Source organism: Giraffa tippelskirchi, chromosome 4, assembly GCF_054371585.1.
Source record: "Giraffa tippelskirchi isolate mGirTip1 chromosome 4, T2T-mGirTip1v1.2.pri, whole genome shotgun sequence".
NCBI classification, from domain to species: Eukaryota; Metazoa; Chordata; class Mammalia; order Artiodactyla; family Giraffidae; genus Giraffa; species Giraffa tippelskirchi.
Window position 1 is genome coordinate 122,972,606 of NC_137278.1, and position 22,548 is coordinate 122,995,153.

The window sequence follows — 22,548 nt, forward strand, 5'->3', positions numbered from 1 at the left end:
AGACGTGGGTTCAATCTCTGCATTGGGAAGATCCCCTGGGAGAAGGCATGGCAACCCACTCCAATATTTGTGCCTGGAGAATCCTGTAGACAGAGGAGCCTGGCGGGCTTCAGTCCATAGGGTCACAAAGAATTGCACACGACTGAGAGACTAAGCACAGACACATATATATAATAACATTTTAGAGTTACATATGTATATATACATATATAAAATAACATTTTACCATTGCAGTATCAGAAAAAGTATAATGTACTATATAATTATAACTCCTGGCAAAAGTAAAGTATGCTGTAATTAAAAATAATTGTCTTAGCAAGTCAGAAGAGGAATGGGGGAGAGATCACTTTACACATGGGTGGTTAGGTAAGTGTTTATGCAGAATGAGGAACAGTTCAAGCTGAATCTTGAAGGATAAAAAGAGTGCGAAAGTTGAGAGGCAGCTTTTTAGGCTGGCAGAACAGCACTATCAAAACCTTGGCAATGGGAAAGCAAGGGACAATAAATCAATCAATTTGGCTTGAAAGGACTCTTTTCAAAGAAGCTCTGAGCTCTTTTCTTATCCTTGAATATTCAACAACCACTCTGGTATCTGACATGTGGATGTCACACAGTAAATGAATGTTCCGTGTTTATGGTAATAACTAAAGGCAGATAAGGAAAGAAATGAGGGCAGGGTCTGACTGTGACAGGACTTGAAAGTCTCCCTTGGGGCACTTATTTACTCATTCATTTGTTCAGCAAATATTCATTTGATGATTACTGTGTGCCAGTTTCCTGTGATAGCAGCTGGATGTCATCAGAGGTACCTGAATGAGATATAACATGAAAAAATTTTATTTTAACAAATCAAATCTAGCAAGTGTATGCAGTGTGATGAAACTGGAATCAAGAAACTAGTTAGACGGTTATTACTTTAATGTTGAAGTATTATTAATAATACCTTAGCAACAAGAAAATGAGCAGGCAAAAACTTAGGCCACTGGTCACAAAGCTGATATGATATATTAAAGATAAATGTTTAGAACATCTGTTTTGTGCCAGGCGCTGGGTATGTTCTCAAAATTCATTAACTCAATTGAGACTCTTGATAACCTTATCGGTTAAGCACTGTCATAATTAATTTTCATTATCAGTTTTAAAAGCCTGGAACTAGGGCTTGAAGAAGCTCTGTACCTGGCCTTTGTCATGTAAGCAATCCAGGAAAATAGTAAACTTCCTTGCTCACATTTTTATCTGTAAGAAGAACATTGTTTAAATGGAAAACACCAGCAGAGATGATTAGCTAAACCTCTTGATGTCTGCAAAAGTCATGAGAAATTAACCATGTTATGTGAGTACAACTTTTAAGGCATTAAGATAATCAGTAGTCTTGATAATGACTTTAGTGTGAGTAATTATGGAGAAATCATGCAATCTGAAGTATGGAATTAAAAAAAAAAAAAGAAAGGATTTACATCTAATCTTTCTCTGTGAATTCTCACATGGGAAATGCCCTTGGGTTGCACAAAGTCTTGCTTCCCACAGAGTGATGGCAGAAAGGGGACATTTTACAGGTGAGACCACCTTTGGAGATGTATCTATCAAAAGTGAGTGGGAACTACCAAAGAAAGAGATAAAAGAAAGACTACCCCAAATAAAAGAAAGACTATCCCAAAGAAAGAGATAAAAGGAAGACCACCCTCTAGCCGTGCTCCTGCCTGTATACTTATTAGTTAACTAGTGCTGCTGGAAATAAGACCTGCTACTGCAAACCCACCAAAGTTTGACAATGCTGTACTTTCTTTTCAAGCAAAGAAAAACATTCTGTGTAGACAAAAGTAAATCAAGTAGAAGATGAGACAGACAACAATAATGTGCAATGCCTGAATTGTGAGTTGAGCACACAGGCCCTGGGGCCAGAATGCTCAGATTTTGATTCTTGGCTCTGTGATCTCACAGATTATCTGTGTGACCTCATGCAATTTCCCCATTAAGGACCACAGGTTATCACACAAGGGTAATGATTGCACTTTATTACACAGAAGGATAAAATGAGTCTGTATTTGCAAACGGTTTAGAACAGGACCTATCCTGTAGGATAAGGTTTGTGAGTTTATGTGGAGCAATGCAAATTTCAGAACAAACTGAGAATTTAAGAAATTTTCTCCTTAGTCTTACCTTTTATTCATACTCTTGCCTGAAAGTTCTGTCCTGTTTAGTTTGGAGCATTCAAATGCAGGTCAGGTCTGTGCAGTGTACTTACTGCAAGGCACCTATTTGGTCTGTAAATATTCTACTTTGAGTTTACCTTGTATCCTAGGAAAAATAAATGCTCCACCACAGGATACAGTCCTCCAGAATTTAAGTAGGCAAATGAATGAAAGGTTCAATTCTAATGTCTGTACTGTAAAATAATGGCTCTGCTTAGGAAATTTTTTCTGAGATAATTATAGCCCCTTAAGAATTATTTGTCTTGATTCAAGTTATCCTTTCAATAGCAATAATTCATCCCTTGTAATTTGTCTTATTTAGGCTATTTTTAAGTAATTCATGAGATGAATTTTTTGATGCAGATAGATATTAACATGAAAACAAAGTGAACTATGCTCTCCCATTTAAGTCGCGTGAGTGTTTTTTTTTGGAACCAATTTTTTTTTTTTTTTTTAATAAATCGACTTTAACTTCTTGAAGAAATATTATTGTTTAGAAGTAATTTGTGTGCCCATTTTTTGGAGAATGATGTCTGAGCATATTATTGATAAAAGCATTAAATCACCAATGTGTGAGCTTACTTTAAAATGATTATGAGTCTATGGGGAAAAAACAGAAAATTGGAGGCATAATCATATTTGGTGGTTCAGGTTTAAATCTCTTTGGAGCTTTCTGTATCAAAAGGTTGGCTTCTTATGAAACATCTTCACTCCTGGAGGCCAGTTTTGATAACTTCTCTGGCACTTGTCAGGGATCTGAGACAATACAAAATTCAAATAAAAACAGAGTACTTAATTCTTACCATAGGCCAACAATCATACAAATTGGTTTTATCAAACCAGCTCCTAAGGATTTCCTACCTTCTAAATGATAAGAACATTATGTGCCTGTCTGAGAAAAGTAAAACCACAGTGAAAGCTGCTGAGAGAGAACAGGAAATACTGGGAAGATTTTTTGTTTGTTTTTAATCTATGTAGTTGCAAACCTTGATGGTTGCCAGCTGGCAATTAAAACATAATGGCATCAACATTATATTAACAAGTACATAAAGATGCCATGGCAGATCTGTGGTGTCAAGAGCTTTTTCTTTTTTTTTTGGTGTTTTTACTGTAGTAAAAATATATATAACATAAATTTTATCATTTTTACATTTTAAGTGTTCAATTTAATGTCATTAAGTACACTTACAATGTTGTGCAACCATCACTTCTTTCCATTTCCAGAACTTTTTCATCATCTCAAATAGAAACTCTGTATCCATTAATAATAACTCCACATTTCCTTCACCTTTCTGTCCCCAGTAATCTCTGTTTTACTGTCTCCATGAAATTTACCTATTCTAGATACTTCACATAAAGTGGAATCACAACAAATTTTTAATTTGGGGGGGAAATAAGCTTTTTTATTTTTAATTTGCTTTTTTTTTAAAAAAAGTGTATTTAAATGGAGGGAGAGTGGAATGAGAAGAAACTCTCAGGGGCACTAATACAGCTGGAACTATGTTGCTTCAAGGGATGGGTTTCTTCCAGGAAGAAATCCCTGGCCTCAGTCATTAAACCTGATAAATGGGCCTGGGAGCTTGCCATGTTTATGTCAAATATGTAATTTGAAGACATCTAACATTCTTTAATTAAAATCAGCACCAAATAAGAACACAGCAATTAAGGTATATTAATTATCTGTAGAAAATAATTCACCAAGGAAGCTTTCTTGTCACCAAATGTTTGTTTATAAACATTGAGAATGTAATTTGCAGGCCAGTTAATGCATTCGGAATGATGGTACTGACACTCCTTAGCAAACATTTATTTTCACTTCTTTGCTCAGTGCTGGTAACTGAGCTTTAGTGAAATATCTGTGTCTTGTCACAGCAGTTCTGTGAAATGAGAAACAAAAGGGTGTGTTTTGTGACTATAAAATACATTTAAACTAACATGGCAGCATAGCCACATAAAACCTTTAATCTTGGTCTTACTACAAATACTTTCTGCACAAACTAGCTATTTTTATGAAAATACTAAAGATAATATCTTCCTGAAAGAATAGCATCTATTTATGTAAAGTGCTTTTAAAATTTCTTTTTAAAGCATTGAATATGTTACAATTAAACACAAACCTATTAAATATTTAATTCCAAACCACAGAAATCATGTAAGCACTGAGCAAAGATTTTTAGGAAAAAAATATCAGTACCAGACAAAATCTACCTTGAGAAATGTGAAGTTACTTGTTGTGGTCCTTTAATGGACCAGAACTTGGGGGTATAGAGTCGACCAATAAGAAAGTGAAAGAAGGAAGAGAAGAGGCTGATATTCCCTGGTTCACACAGTATGCCAGTATAACTCTAGGACAAAGAGCTAGCACCATCTACGTAGGCTCAGGGCGCTCTCTCGAAGAGGTCTTGAAAGCCTGGGCAAGTAAGTAGACACGGTGGACACCTGTGCTCCGTGGAAGCAGCCTGAAAGGGAGAGGGGGGAAGAGAGAGAGAGAGAGAATGAAATGAGGAAAGACATGGGGACCAGTGTCCTGATGGAACAAAGGCGTTTATTCAACATATTGTGGGCATATATATACTCTCTTACAAGGTAGCCTTTTTAGCAGAGACAGGGATAAAAGAATCGTATTACAAGTTATTCAGGAAGCTTGAGGCTAGAATCATTTTCAAGGGAGGGGATTGTAAAAGTTACTTTCCATATCAGAAGGGAAGAGAGTTGTAAATGGCTGCTTTTCACCGAATGGAGAAGCTACTTTCCATACTTACGAGATGCATAAATTCCTATTATTCTGGGAACCGCATGCGGTTCCTCTAGCGCCTGCATTCAGGTGCTAATGAGGAACAAAGGATTTATGCAAGACTGAAAACAGCATACAGGAAGCCTTCTGTTAAATGCTACCTTACAGTCACTGTCATTCACAGTTTAAAAATCATACCTCAGTTCCTTCCAAATTTAATTTATACTAAGGCATCCTAGCTGTGGGTACCAGAATGAAAATTCCATCAAAGAGGGGATATTTGCCCTTTGTTTCACAGCAATATTTCTTGTGTTTAAACAGGCATGGCCCATGGCAGACCTAAGTAAATAGTTGTTGAATATTGGCCCTGTAGGGTCTGAGGTTCCCCAGCTTCAGGGCGTACAACATTCAATTCTTCCATGCTACATCCTTAAATATCTAGAAGAATCTGTCTTCATGGGTAAAGACCCGTAGTTGGCACAGGATCAAGTTCAAGTTGCTCCTTTCAGGTTGATAATTTTGGAGATTTCAGTCCTTTCAGCTTTCTCTGCCATGTTCCAGAATTCAGACTTCATGATCCCTAGTTGCTCTCCAAAGCCCTACAAATGATCCCCAGGTACCCATACAGAGAATTGCAAAACCTCTTCTGTTTAAACTTTCTTATGTTCCTCTTTACTTCTACTTCCCTATCCAAAGTTTTTTTTCACCCTGCCTCTTTCTTTCAAGATTGTCATTTCCCCTATAACTCAGTGATTTTCAAAATTTGGGAAGTTGATTACTGACATCATAGCTCTCTATCTTCTCTGTTTTACTCAATGATTATTAATTTTACTTGATTATTAATTATTCACTTAATGACTATTATTCCAAATAATAATAAAGTCTAAAAAAACCACATGTAGTAATTTTTTAATATATTTAAAGAAACCTAGACAGCATATTAAAAAACAGAGACATCATTTTGCCGAAAAAGGTTCATATAGTCAAAACTATGGTTTTTCCAGTAGTCATGTATGGATGTGAGAGTTGGACTGTAAAGAAGGCTGAGGGCCAAAGAACTGATGCTTTCAAACTGTGATGCTGGAGAATACTCTTGAGGGACACTTGGACAGCACAAAGATCAAGCTAGTCAATCCTAAAGGAAATCAACCCTGAATATTCACTGGAAGGACTGATGCTAAAGTTGAAGCTCCAATACTTTGGCCACCTCTTGGGAAGAGTGACTCATTGGAAAAGATCCTGATGCTGGAAAGATTTAGGGTAGGAAGAAAAGGTTGTGACAAACGATGAGATGTTTGGATAGTACCATCGACTCAATAGACATGAATTTGAGCAAACTCCGCGGGAGATTGTGAAGGACAGGGAAACCTAGTGTACTGCAGTCCATGGGGTCACAAAGAGTCGGACACGACTTAACAATATGTTTAAGTGAATAACTAGTATGCTGCTAAGTCACTTCCATCGTGTCCGACTCAGTGCGATCCCATAGATGGCAGCCCACCAGGCTCCACTATCCCTGGGATTCTCCAGGCAAGAACACTGGAGTGGGTTGCCATTTCCTTCTCCAATGGATGAAAGTGAAAAGTGAAAGGGAAGTCGCTCAGTCGTGTCCGACTCTTCGCAACCCCATCGACTGCAGCCTAACAGGCTCCTCTGTCCATGGGATTTTCCAGTATAGTTAACTCCTTAAATTCACATTGCTTGCTATCAATGAGACCAGCTTTATTCTTTTGGAAAATACTTAGTAATCTCTTACCCAGTGCTTTTAAAACCAAATTTCAATACTTCATACTTAATTTAATGTTAGTAATGATTAATCCATAACAGATAACTGGCATATAGATATTTGAGGTTTTCCTAGCTGAGGTCCCTTTAGTTTGTTCGAACCAGGTCAAAACATGTCCCTAGTTTTCCATGTTTGTGAAGTCATTCAAATCTCTTTCTCAGTGTCACAGACATTCCCAATAACAGCAATCTAAAGACTAGACTAGTCTTACTTTCTTTGTGTTAAATCTACTCTTTGTGGATACTGGTCTAGTTACCTACAATGCTCTTATTGGATAAAGTTACCTGGAATGTTATCTCCTAATACCCTGTAAATCCAGCATTGGCGGTGATTGGTTAGTCACTAAGTTGTGTCTGGCTTTGCTACCCCATGGACTGTAGTCTGCCAGGCTCCTCTGTCAATGGGATTTCCTTGGCAAGAATACTGGAATGAGTTGCCATGTCCAACTCCGGAGTATCTTCCTGACCCAGGGATTGGACATGAGTCACCTGCAGTACAGGTGGATTCTTTACCAACTGAGCCACCAGATAAGCCTTAAATCCAACTTTAGACTTGTCTAATAGAGTTCCTTAATATTGCCTGATCTTATTTACAAGGTTGCCCCTCAATATTTTCTTTAACAGTTAAGACTCTTACCTATCCGTATACTTAGAAATTCCTTAGGTCAGGTTCATCAGAAAGTAGATCCTGAGACAAAGCTTTCTTGCGTGAGGTTGATTAGAAAAATATCTCAGAAACAACCCTTGTAAGGGAGAGAGGGAAGACAGAAAAAGTTGAACTGTGTTGAGGTCACAACTGCAATACTGGCAGATCCGATGGAAAGCTCTGGAGCTGAGTGAACTTTAGACTTGACTCCAGTTCAGCAAAGCTGCTGAACTCCTGTACCCCAATAGCAGCCAGATAGTGTGTTGTCTCTGAGAAGGGACTTGACCTTGAGCAAGGTAACTACCTTCACCATAGGACCACCTTGTGAACCCTCCAATGACAAAAGTTCTGGCAGCACAGAAATCAGTACCTCAGTACTAAAGAGGAGACCTGAGCAATGACCCACAATATCCACCACAAGAGCTTCCTATCCTATAATATAAGAAAATGCAAACTGAATTTTTATTTGAATCGAGATCACATTTTCCATTATTTTGAAAGTGTCTCTGTAATTGTGTATCTCACTAAACCATGAGTTGATTGAAGGTGAGGGACAGGACTTTTCCACTTTTAATTTCTGACATCTGGCACAATATACATATAGTTGTTTAAAAATTGTTAAAATATTGAAACTAAAAAACTGGACATTTGACGCAAGTCTATAAATAAGCAAATTACAAAAGATTAATGATACAATTGACCTTTGAGCAAACATTAGGGTTACTGGGCCCTCCATATATTTGGTTTCTCTGTACCCAAATTTCCTTTACATCTGCAGATTCAATGAATTACAGATAGTGTGATTAAGCAATATGTATTTATTGAAAAAAATCATGTATAAGTAGACCCTTGAAGTTCAAACCTTTATTGTTCACAGGACAGCTTAGTACAGTTCAGTCATTTAGTCATGTCCAACTCTTTGCAGCCCCATGGACTGCAGCACACCAAGCTTCCCTGTTCATCACCAAGTCCTGGAGCTTGCTCAAACTCATGTCCATCGAGTTGGTGATGCCATTCAACCATCTCATCCTCTGTCATCCTCTTTGCCTCCTGCCTTCAATCTTTCCCAGCATCAGGGTCTTTTCCAGTGAGTCAGTTCACATCAGGTGGCCAAAGTATTGGAACTTCAGCTTCAGCATCAGTCCTTCCAATGAATATTCAGGACTGATTTCTTTTAGGATCGACTGGTTTGATCTCCTTGCAGTCCAAGGGAATCTCAAGAGTCTTCTTTAGCACCACAGTTCAAAAGCATCAATTCTTTGGTGCTCAGCTTTGTTTATGGTCCAACTCTCACATCTACACATGACCACTGGAGAAATCATAGCTTTGACTAAACAGATCTTGGTCAGCAAAGTAATGTCTCTGCTTCTTAATATGCTGTCTAGGTTGGTCATAGCTTTTCTTCCAAGAAGCAAGTGTCTTTTAATTTCATGGTTGTAGTCACCATCTGCAGTGATTTGGGAGCCCAAGAAAATAAAATCTGTCACTGTTTTCATTGTTTCCCCACCTATTTGCCATGAAGTGATGGGACCAGATGCCATGATCTTGGTTTTTTGAATGTTGAGCTCTAAGTCAACTTTTTCACTCTCCTCTTTCACTTTCATCAAGAGGCTCTTTAGTTCCTCTTCACTTTCTGCCATAAGGGTACTGTCATCTACATATCTGAGATTATTGAAATTTCTCCTGGCAATCTTGATTCCAGCTTGTGCTTCATCCAGCCTGGCATTTTTCATGATGTACTCTGCATATAAGTGAAATAAACAGGGTGACCATATACAGTCTTGACATACTCCTTTCCTAATTTGGAACCAGACCATTGTTCCATGTCCATTTCTAACTGTTGCTTCTTGACCTGCATACATATTTCTCTAGAGACAGGTCAGGTATTCCCACATCTTTAAGAATTTTCCACAGTTTGTTGTGATCCACACAGTCAAAGGCTTTGGCATAGTCAATAAAGCAGAAGTAGATGTTTTTCTGATACTCTCTTGCTTTTTCCATGATCCAGCAGATGTTGGCAGTTTGATCTCTGGTTCCTCTACCTTTTCTAAATCCAGCTTGAACATCTGAAAATTCACGGCTCATATATTGCTGAAGCCTGGCTTGGAGAATTTGAGCATTACTTTACTAGCATGTGAGATGAGTGCAATTATGCGGTAGTTTGAGCATTCTTTGGCATTGCCTTTCTTTGGGATTGGAATGAAAACTGACCTTTTCCAGTCCTGTGGCCACTGCTGAGTTTTTCAAATTTGTTGACATATTGAGTGCAGCAGCTTAACAGCATCATCTTCTAGGATTTGAAATAGCTCAGCTGGAATTCCATCACTTCCACTAGCTTTGTTCATAGTGATGCTTGAGTTCACACTCAAGGATGTCTGGCACTCTGTTCAAGGGACAACTGTATATAAAAATCACAAATTTAGTTAAAAGACTTATATGTGACTGTTTATATATTATAGCATTTTGTTATCAAATGTGATGAACTGTAATCTAACCCAAGGATTTTCAAGCATGCTAACACTTGAGGGGTGAGGAAAGAGGTAGCTGATTCTCCCCTAATCCTCCTCTGCATCTGCAACAATACTGAAATTTTATGTCCACATCATCCCTTCACTGAAAAGAAGTCCATAAAAAGCTAATGGTTCTCAATAGTTATTTCATATAACTGTTGAAAAAAAAACTGTTTTAATCTGTGAAGGCTGCTCTAACAAATGTCAGAGACTAGATGGCTTATAAACAACAGACATTTATTTCTTACTCTTCTGGTGGCTGGGATGTCCACAATTAAGGCTTCAGAGATCGGGTATTTGGTGAGGACTTGCTTCCTAGTTCATGGATGATTGTGGTTTTGCTATAACCTACATGGCAGAAAGGGCAAGGGACCTTCTCTGGCACCTGATTTACAAGTGCACTAATCCCAATCATGAGGGAATCACCCTCACGATCTAATCACTCTCAAAGACCCCACCTCTTAATGCTATCACCTTGGGAATTAGATTTCAATATATGAGTTTTGAGGGGCTACAACCATTGAGCTTATAACAGGCTTTATTATAATTTCTCATATTTACAAACAGCTCTAAAGTAAGACAATTACAAGAATATACAAATTAGACATCATCATGTCATTTTTAAAAAAAATGGCTGCTTATAAGATTCACCAACACTTTAAAAATACTGTGTCTAGTTTCTTTCTTTTTTTTTTTTAAATAAATTTATTTATTTTAGTTAGGGGCTAATTACTTTACAATATTGTAATAGTTTTTGCCATACATTGACATGAATCAGCCATGGGTTTACATGTGTTCCCCTTCCTGGACCCCCCACCCACCTCCCTCCCCATCCCATCCCTCTGGGTCATCCCATTGTCCCGGCCCTGAGCATTTGTCTCATGCATCGAACATGGGATGGTGTTCTGTTTCACATATGATAATATACATGTTTCAATGCTATTCTCTCAGAACGTCCCACCCTTACCTTCTCCCTCAGAGTCCATTAGACTGTTCTATGCATCTGTGTCTCTTATTCTGTCTCGCATATAGGGTTATTTTTACCATCTTTCAAATTCCATATATATGCATTAGTATATTGTATTGGTGTTTTTCTTTCTGGCTTACTTCACTCTGTATAATGGGCTCCAGTTTCATCCATCTCAATAGAACCGATTCAAATGTATTTTTTTTAATGGCTGAGTGATATTCCATTGTGTATATGTACCACAGCTTCCTTATGTGTCTAGTTTCTTAAGATGAAATACATGCACTTAATGCTATAAATTTCTTCCCATCACTGCTTTTTACTGCATTCCACAAATTTTGATAAGTTGTCTTTATATTTTCATTCACTTCAAGTAATTTTAAACAATTATCTTCTTTGACTCAAACATTTGTCTTCTCTAACCTCACAGTTACTAACAAGTATGTTGTCTAACTTCAAATATTTGGGGATTTGACATCTATCTTTCTGTTTGATTTGTACTGTAATCCCTTTGGGTCTGAAAGCATACTCTGTGTTTTTCTATTCTCTTAAACTTGTTAAGACATATTTTATGTCCTCCTAGGGTGTGGTCAGTCTTGATGAATGTTCTATGTGAGCTTGTGAAGGATGTGCACCTTGCTGTTGTTGGCTGAAGTAGTCCATAAATATCAATTGGTTCAAATTAATTGATAGTGTTTTTCAGGTAAAATATATCCTGATTTTCTGCCTGATGATCAATCAGTTGCTGAAAGAACAGTGTTGAAGTCTTCAGCTACAGTAGTGAATTTGTCTATTTCTCCCTTTCATCTTATCAGTTTTTTGCCTCATTTTTTTGTTGTTGTTGTTGGACACACTCTTGTTAGTTATACACATTTAAGAGAAATTAAAATAGACTTCTTTATCATTATGTAATGCCTATTTATCCATGATAACTTTCCTTCTTCTGAAGTATGCTTTATTTGGAATCAATATAGTTACTTTAGTTTTCTTTTGATTATTATTAGCACAATATCCATCGCTCCATCCTTTTTAACCAATCAGAGATTTTATTTTTAAAGTTGATTTCCATTAGACAACATAAATTGAGTCTTGCTATTTTACCCATTCTGACAATCTTTGAATTTTAATTGGTGCTCTGACCATCCACGTTGACAGTTATTCTTAATACAGTTGGATTAATATCTAACATGTTTGTAACTTTGTTCTATTCATTGAATTTTTTCTTTTTCTCCCTTTTCTGCCTTGTCTGCTACTAAACGAACATCCAATATGATTCCCTTTTACTTCACATCTTAGCACATGAATTAGTTTTTTTAAATGTCGCATTTGCCTTAGATTTTCCAACATACATTTTTTTAACTGCCCTATCTGATAGTCTTTATATATATATATGTACACACACACACATATATATATATATAATTTTATTTATTTACTTATGGCTGTGATGGTTCTTTGCAGTTGTTGCTGCTTGGGCTTTTCTCTGGTTTTGGTGATCGGGGGCTGCTCATGGGGCTTCTCTTTCTGGTGGCTCCTCTTGTTTCTGAGCACAGGTTGTAGGTCATGTGGGCTTCAGTAGTTACAGCACATGGGCTCAGTAGCTGTGGCTCCTGGGCTTTAGAGCACAGCCTCAATTGTTGTGATGCATGGGCTTTGTTACCCCATGGCATGTGGGGTCTTCCCGGATCAAGGTTCACCATGTTTCCTGCCTTGGCAAGTGGATTTTTTCTACTACTGAGCCATCAGGGAAGCCTCCCAATATACATTTTTAATCAATCTAATTGTTATTAAAATGAGACTAGACCACTTCACTTGTAGCAGCAGAATATTTCCAATCCCTCTTTCTTCTCCCTGTGACATTGCTGTCATTCATTACCTATCCATAGGCTATATTCACACAGAAGATTGTTACTATTATTACTTGAAACATAGTTATCTTTTATATTAAATAAGAATAAGAAAATAAAATATTTTTAATCCTTTTTTTTAAAATTTTTCTCTGACATGTTCTTTTCCTTTAAGTAGATTCAAGTTTGTGGTGTATATCGTCTTCCTTCTGATTAAAGAAACCTTTGAACATTTTTTGAGTACAGGTATGCTAATAATGGGGCTTCCTTCATAGATCAGTTGGTAAAGAATCTGCCTGCAATGCAGGAGACCCTGGTTCGATCCCTGAGTCAGGAAGATCCGCTGGAGAAGGGATAGGCTACCTACTGCAGTATTCTTGGGCTTCCCTTGAAGCTCAGCTGGTAAAGAATCCACTTGCAATGCAGGAGATCTGGGTTTGATTCCTGGGTTGGGAAGATAACCTGGAGAAGGGAAAGGCTACTCACTCCAGTATTCTGGCCTGGAGAATTCCATGGATTGTATAGTCCATGGGGTCACAAAGAGTCGGACATGACTGAGTGACTCACTCACACTATGCTAATGATGAATTCATTCAGTTTTTTTTGTCAAAGGAAGTTTTTATATTTTTCTTTCACTTTAGAGAGTAATTATTCTGGATACAGAATTCTTGGCTAGTTCTTTTTATTTTTCTTTCAACACTGAAGATTTATCCTACCTTCTTTCTTGCATAATTTCTGACAAAAAGTCCATTGTATCTTTGTTCCTCTGTAGGTAAGTCACATTTTCCCTTCTCTGTATTCTTTTAAGATTTTTTTTTCTATCTTTCTCTCTTTATTTTGGAGGATGAGGGTTTCTAAATATTATGTGCATGGAAGTAGTGTTTTGGTACTTATTTTTATTCTGACTTTTCTGGATGTGTGGTTTGGTGTCTACCATAAAGTTTGGGAGCTTCTCAGCCATTATTACTTCAAATATTCCTTTCTTATTATGGTATGCCAGTTATGTGTATGTTATATCTTTTGACATTATTCCACAGTTTTTGGATGTTCTGGGTTTGGGTTTTGTTTTTGTTCCTTCTTTTTGAATTTCATTTTGGGAAATTTATATCGATCTGTCTTCAAGCTCACTGACTCTTTCCTCAGATTTATCTAGTTTATTGATGAACTTATCATAGGCATTCTTAATGTCTATTATAGATTTGGGGGTTTCTAGCATTTCCTTTGAATTCTTCCTCAGAGTTTGTAACTCTGTGCTTACTTTACCCAAGTGTTCTTGCACATTATCTAACTTTTTAAATTAGAACTCATAATGTTTCATCAAGAGTTTTTAAAAATCTCCTGTGATAATTTTAACATCTGTGTCACATTTGAGTTTAGTTCTGAAGCTTACTTTATCTCTTTAGACTATTTTTTCTTACTTTTTGTCATATATTAAACAAAGATTACACATCCCCTTCCCATTCCAGAGCCCTGAGGGGATTTTCACCAGATCTTCAACTGAAACCTGGTAGAGTTTCTAGAGGTAAAACCCACAAAAGGTCCCCTAAGACCTCAAAACCTAAGAATTTCTCGTTTTCTGCTAAACTACAAAATTACTACTTAAATGTTGACCCTGATGCTGGGAAAGATTGAGGGCAGGAGAAGAAGGGAGTGACAGAGGATGGGATGGTTGGATGGCATCACCAACTCAATGCACATGCATATGAGCAAACTCTGGGAGATAGTGAAGGACAGGGAAGCTGCAGTCCATGGAGTCGCAAAAAGTCAGAAATGACTTAGTGACTGAACAACAAACAACAACAATTAGTTTATGGCTACCTCTGCTTCTGCTCTAGTTAGCAGATTCCAACTGCAAATCCCTGAATTCACCTGTCTAAGGAAATGGCAACCCACTCAGGTATTCTTGCTTGTGAAATCCCATGGACAGAGGAACCTGGCAGGCTATAGTCCACAGGGTCGCAAAGAGTCAGACATGACTGAGAAACTAAACAACAACAACAAAGCCAGTATAGGTATTTTCCCTGAAACCTGCATTTTCTGATGAGTTCAAGAAAAGTCATTGCTATTCTTTTTAAAAATTGTAACAGCAGTTATTTCCAAGCTCTTTACATGTTACTGCTGAAACTGGAAATGTCTTTTGAATGTTCTTTTAGGTGAGTGAATTTGTCTTTCTTTCTAGTTTCTAAATTTCTATTGCTGTAGTCTTAGTTCTTCTTTTCATTGTTCTTTTTTGATGTTGACTCATTTTATTAACATTTTTATGGGATTTGGTGAGAAGTAGAGGTTAATACATTTGTTCAATTTCCCACCCAATTATTTCAACCTTACCATTATATTCCCTCAGAACTCCATGAAACATAGTTTTTCCTCAATTAGGTCAATAAGTATATTAGTTCCTAGAATAATTATTTTGTTCACTTTTATATATTCAGGGCCAAGACAGTGCTTGGTAAATAATAGGTACCTCAAAAATATGTTCTAAGTGAATGAGTAGATGACTAAATGGCTGGATGAATGAATGGCTACTTTCTTTACTGCGGTTATAGGTATGCCCAGAAGAGTCTTCTCTTCAAATCACCTCATTATTGGTCTGTTTGTGCTGGAAGCTCCTTTGGAGTTTCATAGGTGTCACTCTGAAAGCATTTTCTTGTTTCTGGAGTTATGTGTTCATGTTGAATGATGGGACAAATGATAGAGAAGACAATATCATGTAACATTCCAGTAGAAAATTTGCATGAACTTATACAAAATTGTTTGAAAACTGTCAAAACTGGCCGAAGTCAAATATTTGTCTTGGTAAGATACTCTTCTTGTAATACCTTGAAAGGAAAGCAAAATGTCTTTAATATTATCTTTTTTCTTATCACAATCATGCTTGCAAATATTTTTAAAATGCTGAATTATTACTTTTACTGAAGAATTTCCATCTCATTTGTTACTCTAATGTCTGGCACATAGATAGTTTTTAATAAATAATATTTTCTAATTGATCAAATGAATGCATTCATTCACACATTGTTTTGAGGGATGTGTATTTATTATAGATTTCTGCTCTAGAGCAGAAGTTAGCAAATTTTTTCCAGGTAAAGGGCCAGGTGTTAAATATTTTTGATTTGTGGGCCATAAATCTGTGTTGTAACTGTTCAGCTCTGGTATTGTAGAGCAAAAGCAGCCACAACCATGTGTAAATGAATAACATCATTACATGCTAATAAAACTTTATTTACAAAATTAAAAAGTGGGTTGGATTTGAGCCATGTACCCTATCTTGTCTTACCCTACACTGGAGTCCAGATGTTTGACCCAGATATATACTCTATAAGTTTATATTCCTCTTTCTACTGAACATTCCTTCTGGGATGTCCATAGGTACCTCAATCTCAGCATGCTGAAAACTGAGTTTATCATTATTCACCTACTTTAGTGTTCCTTGTATATTTTCTACCTCAAGAAATGACAAAACTTTCTCCTCAACTAACCAACAGTCTAAGATTGCTTATGTTCACTTCACTTAGTTGTTTTTTTTTGGGGGGGTGGTTATCTTGTTCTTTCATCTAGAATATGTTTCTGTACTGTCTTATTTTGTTTAACAGAGACCAATATCCCTTTCATTTTATAGGATAACATTTTAACAAGTGTGTATGTGTGTGTGTGTGCTGTTGCTCAGTCATGTCTGACTCTTTGTGACCTTATGCACTGTAGCCCACCAGGCTTCTCTGTCCATGGGATTTTCCCAGCAAGATTACTGGAGTGGGTTACCATTTCCTCTTCTGGGTGATCTGCCCAACCCAGGGATGAAATCTCTGTCTCCAGTGTCTCCTGCATTGCAGGCAGAATCTTTACCGCTGAGCAACCAGAGGAGCCCCTGTTTGAAAAGTAAGATACATGAAAATAAGATTTGAAATCAGCTATGTTTTTAAAGACATATGATCATGATTTCCTTTAAATTTCATCACTGTATTTCTATGACAGTGGATATCTATGACTAAATTTGGAAATAGTATAAAAAGTCAAAATTTGTCAGAGAGTGTTTTGCCTATGTTTTCTTCTCGGAGTTTTATAGTTTCTGGTCTTACGTTTAAAGTTTTAATCCATTTTGAGATATTTTTGTGTATGGTGTTAGAAAGTGTTCTAGTTTCATTCTTTTACAAGTGGTTGACCAGTTTTCCCAGCACTACTTGTTAAAGAGATTGTCTTTTCTCCATTGTATATTCTTGCCTCCTTTGTCAAAGATAAGCTTTCCATAGGTGTGTGGATTTATCTCTGGGCTTTCTATTTTGTTCCATTAATCTATATTTCTGTCCTTGTGCCAGTACCATACTGTCTTGATGACAGTGGCTTTGTAGTATAGTCTGAAGTCAGGCAGGTTGATTCCTCCAGTTCCATTCTTCTTTCTCAAGATTGCTTTGGCTATTCAAGGTTTTTTGTATTTCCATGCAAATTGTGAAATTATTTGTTCTAGTTCTCTGAAGAATACCATTGGTAGCTTGATAGGGATTGCATTGAATCTATAGATTGCTTTGGGTAGCATACTCATTTTCGCTATTTTGATTCTTCCAATCCATAAACATGGTATATTTCTCCATCTATTTATGTCCTCTTTGATTTCTTTCACCAGTGTTTTATAGTTTTCTATATATAAGTCTTTTGTTTCTTTAGGTAGATATATTCCTAAGTATTTTCTTCTTTTCGTTGCGATGGTGAATGGAATTGTTTCCTTAATTTCTCTTTCTGTTTTCTCGTTGTTAGTGTATAGGAATGCAAGAAATTTCTGTGTGTTAATTTTGTATCCTGCAGCTTTACTATATTCATTGATGAGCTCTAGTAATTTTCTGGTGGAGTCTTTAGGGTTTTCTATGTAGAGGATCGTGTCATCTGCAAACAGTGAGAGTTTTACTTCTTCTTTTCCAATCTGGATTCCTTTTATTTCTTTTTCTGCTCTGATTGCTGTGGCCAAAACTTCCAAAACTGTTGAATAGTAGTGGTGAGAGTGGGCACCCTTGTCTTGTTCCTGACTTTAGGGGAAATGCTTTCAATTTTTCACCATTTAGGATAATGTTTGCTGTGGGTTTATCATATATAGCTTTTATTATGTTGAGGTATGTTCCTTCTGTTCCTGCTTTTTGGAGGGTTTTTATCATAAATGGATGTTGAATTTTGTTGAAGGCTTTCTCTGCATCTATTGAAATGATCATATGGTTTTTATTTCAATTTGTTAATGTGGTGTATTACATTGATTGATTTGCTGAAATTGAAGAATCCTTGCATCCCTGGGATAAAGCCCACTTGGTCATGATGTATGACCTTTTTAATATGTTGTTGGATTCTGTTTGCTAGGACATAAACCACAGCAGGATCCTCTATGACCCACCTCCCAGAATATTGGAAATAAAAGCAAAAATAAACAAATGGGACCTAAGTAAAATTAAAAGCTTCTGCACAACAAAGGAAACTATAAGCAAGGTGAAAAGACAGCCTTCAGAATGGGAGAAAATAACAGCAAGCGAAGCAATGGACAAACAATTAATTTCAAAAATATACAAGCAACTCCGGTAGCTCATTTCCAGAAAAATAAATGACCCAATCAAAAAGTGGGCCAAAGAACTAAACAGACACTTCTCCAAAGAAGACATACAGATGGCTAACAAACACATGGAAAGATGCTCAACATCACTCATTATCAGAGAAATGAAAATCAAAACCACAATGAGGTACCATTTCATGCCCGTCAGAATGGCTGCTATCCAAAAGACTACAAGCAATAAATGCTGGAGAGGGTGTGGAGAAAAGGGAACCCTCTTACACTGTTGGTGGGAATGCAAACTAGTATAGCCACTATGGAGAACAGTGTGCAGATTCCTCAAGAAACTGGAAATAGAGCTGCCATGTGACCCAGCAATCCCACTGCTGGGCATATACACCGAGGAAACCAGAATTGAAAGAGACACGTGTACCCCAATGTTCATCACAGCACTGTTTATAATAGCCAGGACATGGAAGCAGCCTAGATGCCCATCAGCAGATGAATGGATAAGGAAGCTGTGGTACATATACACAATGGAATATTACTCAGCCATTAAAAAGAATACATTCGAATCAGTTCTAATGAGGTGGATGAAACTGGAGCCTATTAAACAGAGTGAAGTAAGCCAGAAAGAAAAACACCAATACAGTATACTAACACATATATATGGTATTTGGTTAATCGGTAAAGATAACCCTGTATGCGAGACATCAAAAGAGACACAGATAAATAGAACAGTATTATGGACTCTATGGGAGAGGGTGAAGGTGGGATGATATGGGAGAATGGCATTGAAGCATGTAAATTATCATATGTGAAACGAATAGCCAGTCCAGGTTTGATGCATGATACAGTGAGCTCGGGGCTGGTGCACCAGGATGACCCAGAGGGATGGGATGGGGAGGGAGGTGGGAGGAGGGTCTTAGAAGGGGAAAACATGTACACCCGTGGTGGATTCATGTCAATGTATGGCAAAACAAATACAATATTGTAAAGTTAAAAAATAGATAAATAAACTAATTTAAAATTTAAAAAAAGAATAAAAAGAGAAAATAGTCAAAATTTGAAAAATTGTGACTGTCAAATCTATAACAAAATGATCTTACCATACATCTTATCCCCATAATGAGTTTTGCTTTTTATATATGGAAGCATAAAGAGAAGGAATATATTATTCATGTATATGTAAAATTTCTATTTTTGAAATTTCATGTTTTTACTGAGGGAACATAAAAATTGATGGGTTAAGATTTTTATAATACTGTTTTGAGCATAATATTATATATTATTTAAATTATTAACTTGAGGTTTCCGTATTTCTTACCAATGAGGTTGTCTTTTTCCCTCATTGCTTAATTTTGTAAGTAATTATTGACCAAACCTGGTTGTTCTCTAAAAGAAATCCATTTCCCCATGATGTTTGTGTGAACTGAACATGATGTTTGTGTAAGGGTATTAATCATGGAGACACATATTTTATGTATTTGGGGTGTGGTGTGTGTGCACATCTCAGTCACTTAGTCATGTCCAACTCTTTTGCGACCCTACGGACTGTAGCCCACCAGGCTCCTCTGTCCATGGGATTCTTCAGGCAAGAAGACTGCAGTGGGTTGCCATTTCCTGCTCCAGGGGATCTTTTGGGGCCAGGGATTGAACTCGTATCTCCTGCTCTGGCAAGCAGATTCTTTACCACTGAGCCACCTGGGAAGCCCTTATGTATTTGCACAGATGCATTAATGTATATTTTCACTTGAAGTTAAATTTAAACCTGGAAGATAACAGTAAATTTACTCAGCTGCTTTTTTTTTTTTTTCCACATACAAAATTTGTAAAGTAAGCCTTTTAAAACATGAATTCATGTTAAAAGACCTAAAAATACCCCGGGGCGTGACCTGGAGTGAGATGTTGCTGGAGTCAGGGGAACATCCATATTCAGATTTCAGTTGTTCAAAAATAGCTGTGAATTTGTGAAAACAACATCTCCTCTTTATTAATACCACCTTTATTTACCCTGCATGTGTTTTGCCTGGAAGATTGCTCAAAATATTGCAAGTTAGCCTGTGAATGAATACATAAGGAAGTATTTATCACTAATCACATGCGCTCACTCACTTCAGGGAATTTCCATTTCATAGATGAGCGTGTTCCAGATGTGTTTCATAAGTTGCTTCTCCTAGAGACATTGGTAGAGAAAGAAAACTCAGATCCTTAAACTGCCAACCCGGAAGTCCATGTTTTGTCTGAGCACAGAAGTAGGGGTCTTAGAGGGCAGAAGCCCTTTGAATTCTTTCCAAATTTTAGCTTCCAGACAGCAAGGAGAGGCAATGGTGGCCAGGGAAGGGTGAGTGAGGAAAAGAAAACATGAGGATCCAGAATTCTGGATCAATGCATAGCCAAACATCTCCCACAAACTGGTTTTAAAGAAGCAGTGAAAAGAACTGTGTACAGATAAACTTCTGTAAAGTTCTAATGCATTACTGTAAATTGCTTTGAAGAGACCAAGTTTGATTCATATAATTTACAGTTTCTTAACGCTATCCCACCTGAAGCCCATATACTTTATGTTCTCCAGTTGGTGCTAGTTCCTTTCCAGGTAGAACCCAAATAAAAGGTACAATTTCAACTCAGGGGAATGGACACAAGGCAGCTCCACTTCAAAAGGTCAGCTTATGTCCAAAAGACCATAATTAGCCTAAACTATTAATAGTCATTTTTACTAGTTTCTAAAATAAAACAAGTTACTCTTACTGGTGGATTTTTTCACAAAAGGTTTTGGTTTAGTGCTAGATTAAAAGGTAGAGTTAAATGGACATGATACGTTGCTTTGGAGTTCTTTTGTGTTGGAGTAATCTGTATTTTGGTAACCAGTTTTTACTCACAGAGCCACAGAATGACAGTGTGGTTTAAAATTGCCTATGAAGCACAATGTATTCATGAAAAAATGTTATAGAAATACTCTGCCTTTGTCATTTTATTCAGTGTCTCCAAAAGCCGGCATGTCACTGAAGTAAAAGGGTTGACTCTTCCATTGTCTTTTCACCAAAACCTCCTACATAATACTCCTCAAAGTATGTTAGTGGCAAACAACCCATTTACATCAAGATATCTTTCTTGCCACTCCTGCACAACTAGAATTCATGCCAGGTCACCTTCTAAGCCCTTAGATATTAGCCTTTGATTCAGTCCTTGTTTAGTTAGGTACAGGAAGAGTGTGTTGTGGAGTGTGTGTGTTGTGGGCAAGAAGGATTTCCCTTTCACGTCTCTATCAGTGCCCTATTGCTGCTGTAACAAATGACCACAAATCAAATGGCTTGAAACAACACAAATTTATTATCTTACCATTCTGGAGGTTAGAAATCTGAAATGGTCTCATTGGTCTAAAATGAAGATGTCATTGGGGCCATATTCCTTTCTGAAGACCCTAGGTTAGAATGGAATAATCAGAACATTTGTGCCTTTTAATAGTGCTGTTACTTATTAAACATCACAGGCTGTGTCTGGCATTGTGCTCAATTGCATGTTGTTGTCACTAACTCAAGTTTGACTCTTTTGTGACCACCATGGACTGTAGCCCACCAGGCTCCTCTGTCCATAGAATTTCCCAGGCAAGAATACTGGAGTGAGTTGCCATTTTTCTTCTCCAGGGAATCTTCCCAACCCAGGGATTGAACCTATGTCTCCTGCATTGACAGGCAGATTCTTTACCACTGAGCCACCAGGGAAGCCCCTGTGCTCAACTAGATGGGACTAAAGGACTCTCAGTTCATAGGCCCTGGGGAGCGCTGCTCTATTCATTCTGTTTCCTTCCACTTTTATTCCAGACCTGCAAGTGGCAGCAAGTACTGATAAGTGGGTTGCCTCAGTAGACCTCAAATTTTCTTTCGATGGACTATGCTAATGTCTCAAGAGAGGTTGAGGGTGTATATAAAGAACAAAGGACATTCCCAAACCTACTTGGCCATTATCATAGCCACATCTTCCAATACAGTTTTCATTGGCAATAAAATTGGCATATCCATCCTATCAATTTATCTCCTATATATAAGATGAGTTTTATTTGTGACTCTCATAAACATTTAATATCCCTTCTATGTAGAAGTTCTGGATCTAGTCATATCACCAGCTGGGACTCAAACATAGATCTATTACTTTGGTAAAGCCTTCCTTATTATTAACCATAAGTCACCTTTGGCTACATACTATAATTATTTTAAAGTTTAAATAATTTCATTAGCTATATCCCACACACAAAAGGTGTTCAATAATTGTGAAATTTTCTCCTACTGTTTTGTGAGTAAAAGGAGAATCAAGTAAACGAGAAATTTTAAAATATTGTATAAGGT

At 37.1% G+C, this 22,548-nt stretch overlaps 1 long non-coding RNA gene across 1 annotated transcript in view; it reads right to left on the minus strand.

The window, feature by feature from the left end:
• Positions 1-2,611: 2,611 nt before the first annotated feature.
• The window catches only part of LOC145546660 (uncharacterized), a 46,883-nt gene continuing 26,946 nt past the window's right edge, over positions 2,612-22,548 (minus strand). The window contains exons 2-3 of the long non-coding RNA XR_014083130.1: positions 21,545-21,626; positions 2,612-4,651 (exon numbers count right to left, since the gene is read on the minus strand). This is a non-coding gene — a long non-coding RNA (uncharacterized LOC145546660). The remainder of the gene's footprint in view (positions 4,652-21,544; positions 21,627-22,548) is intronic.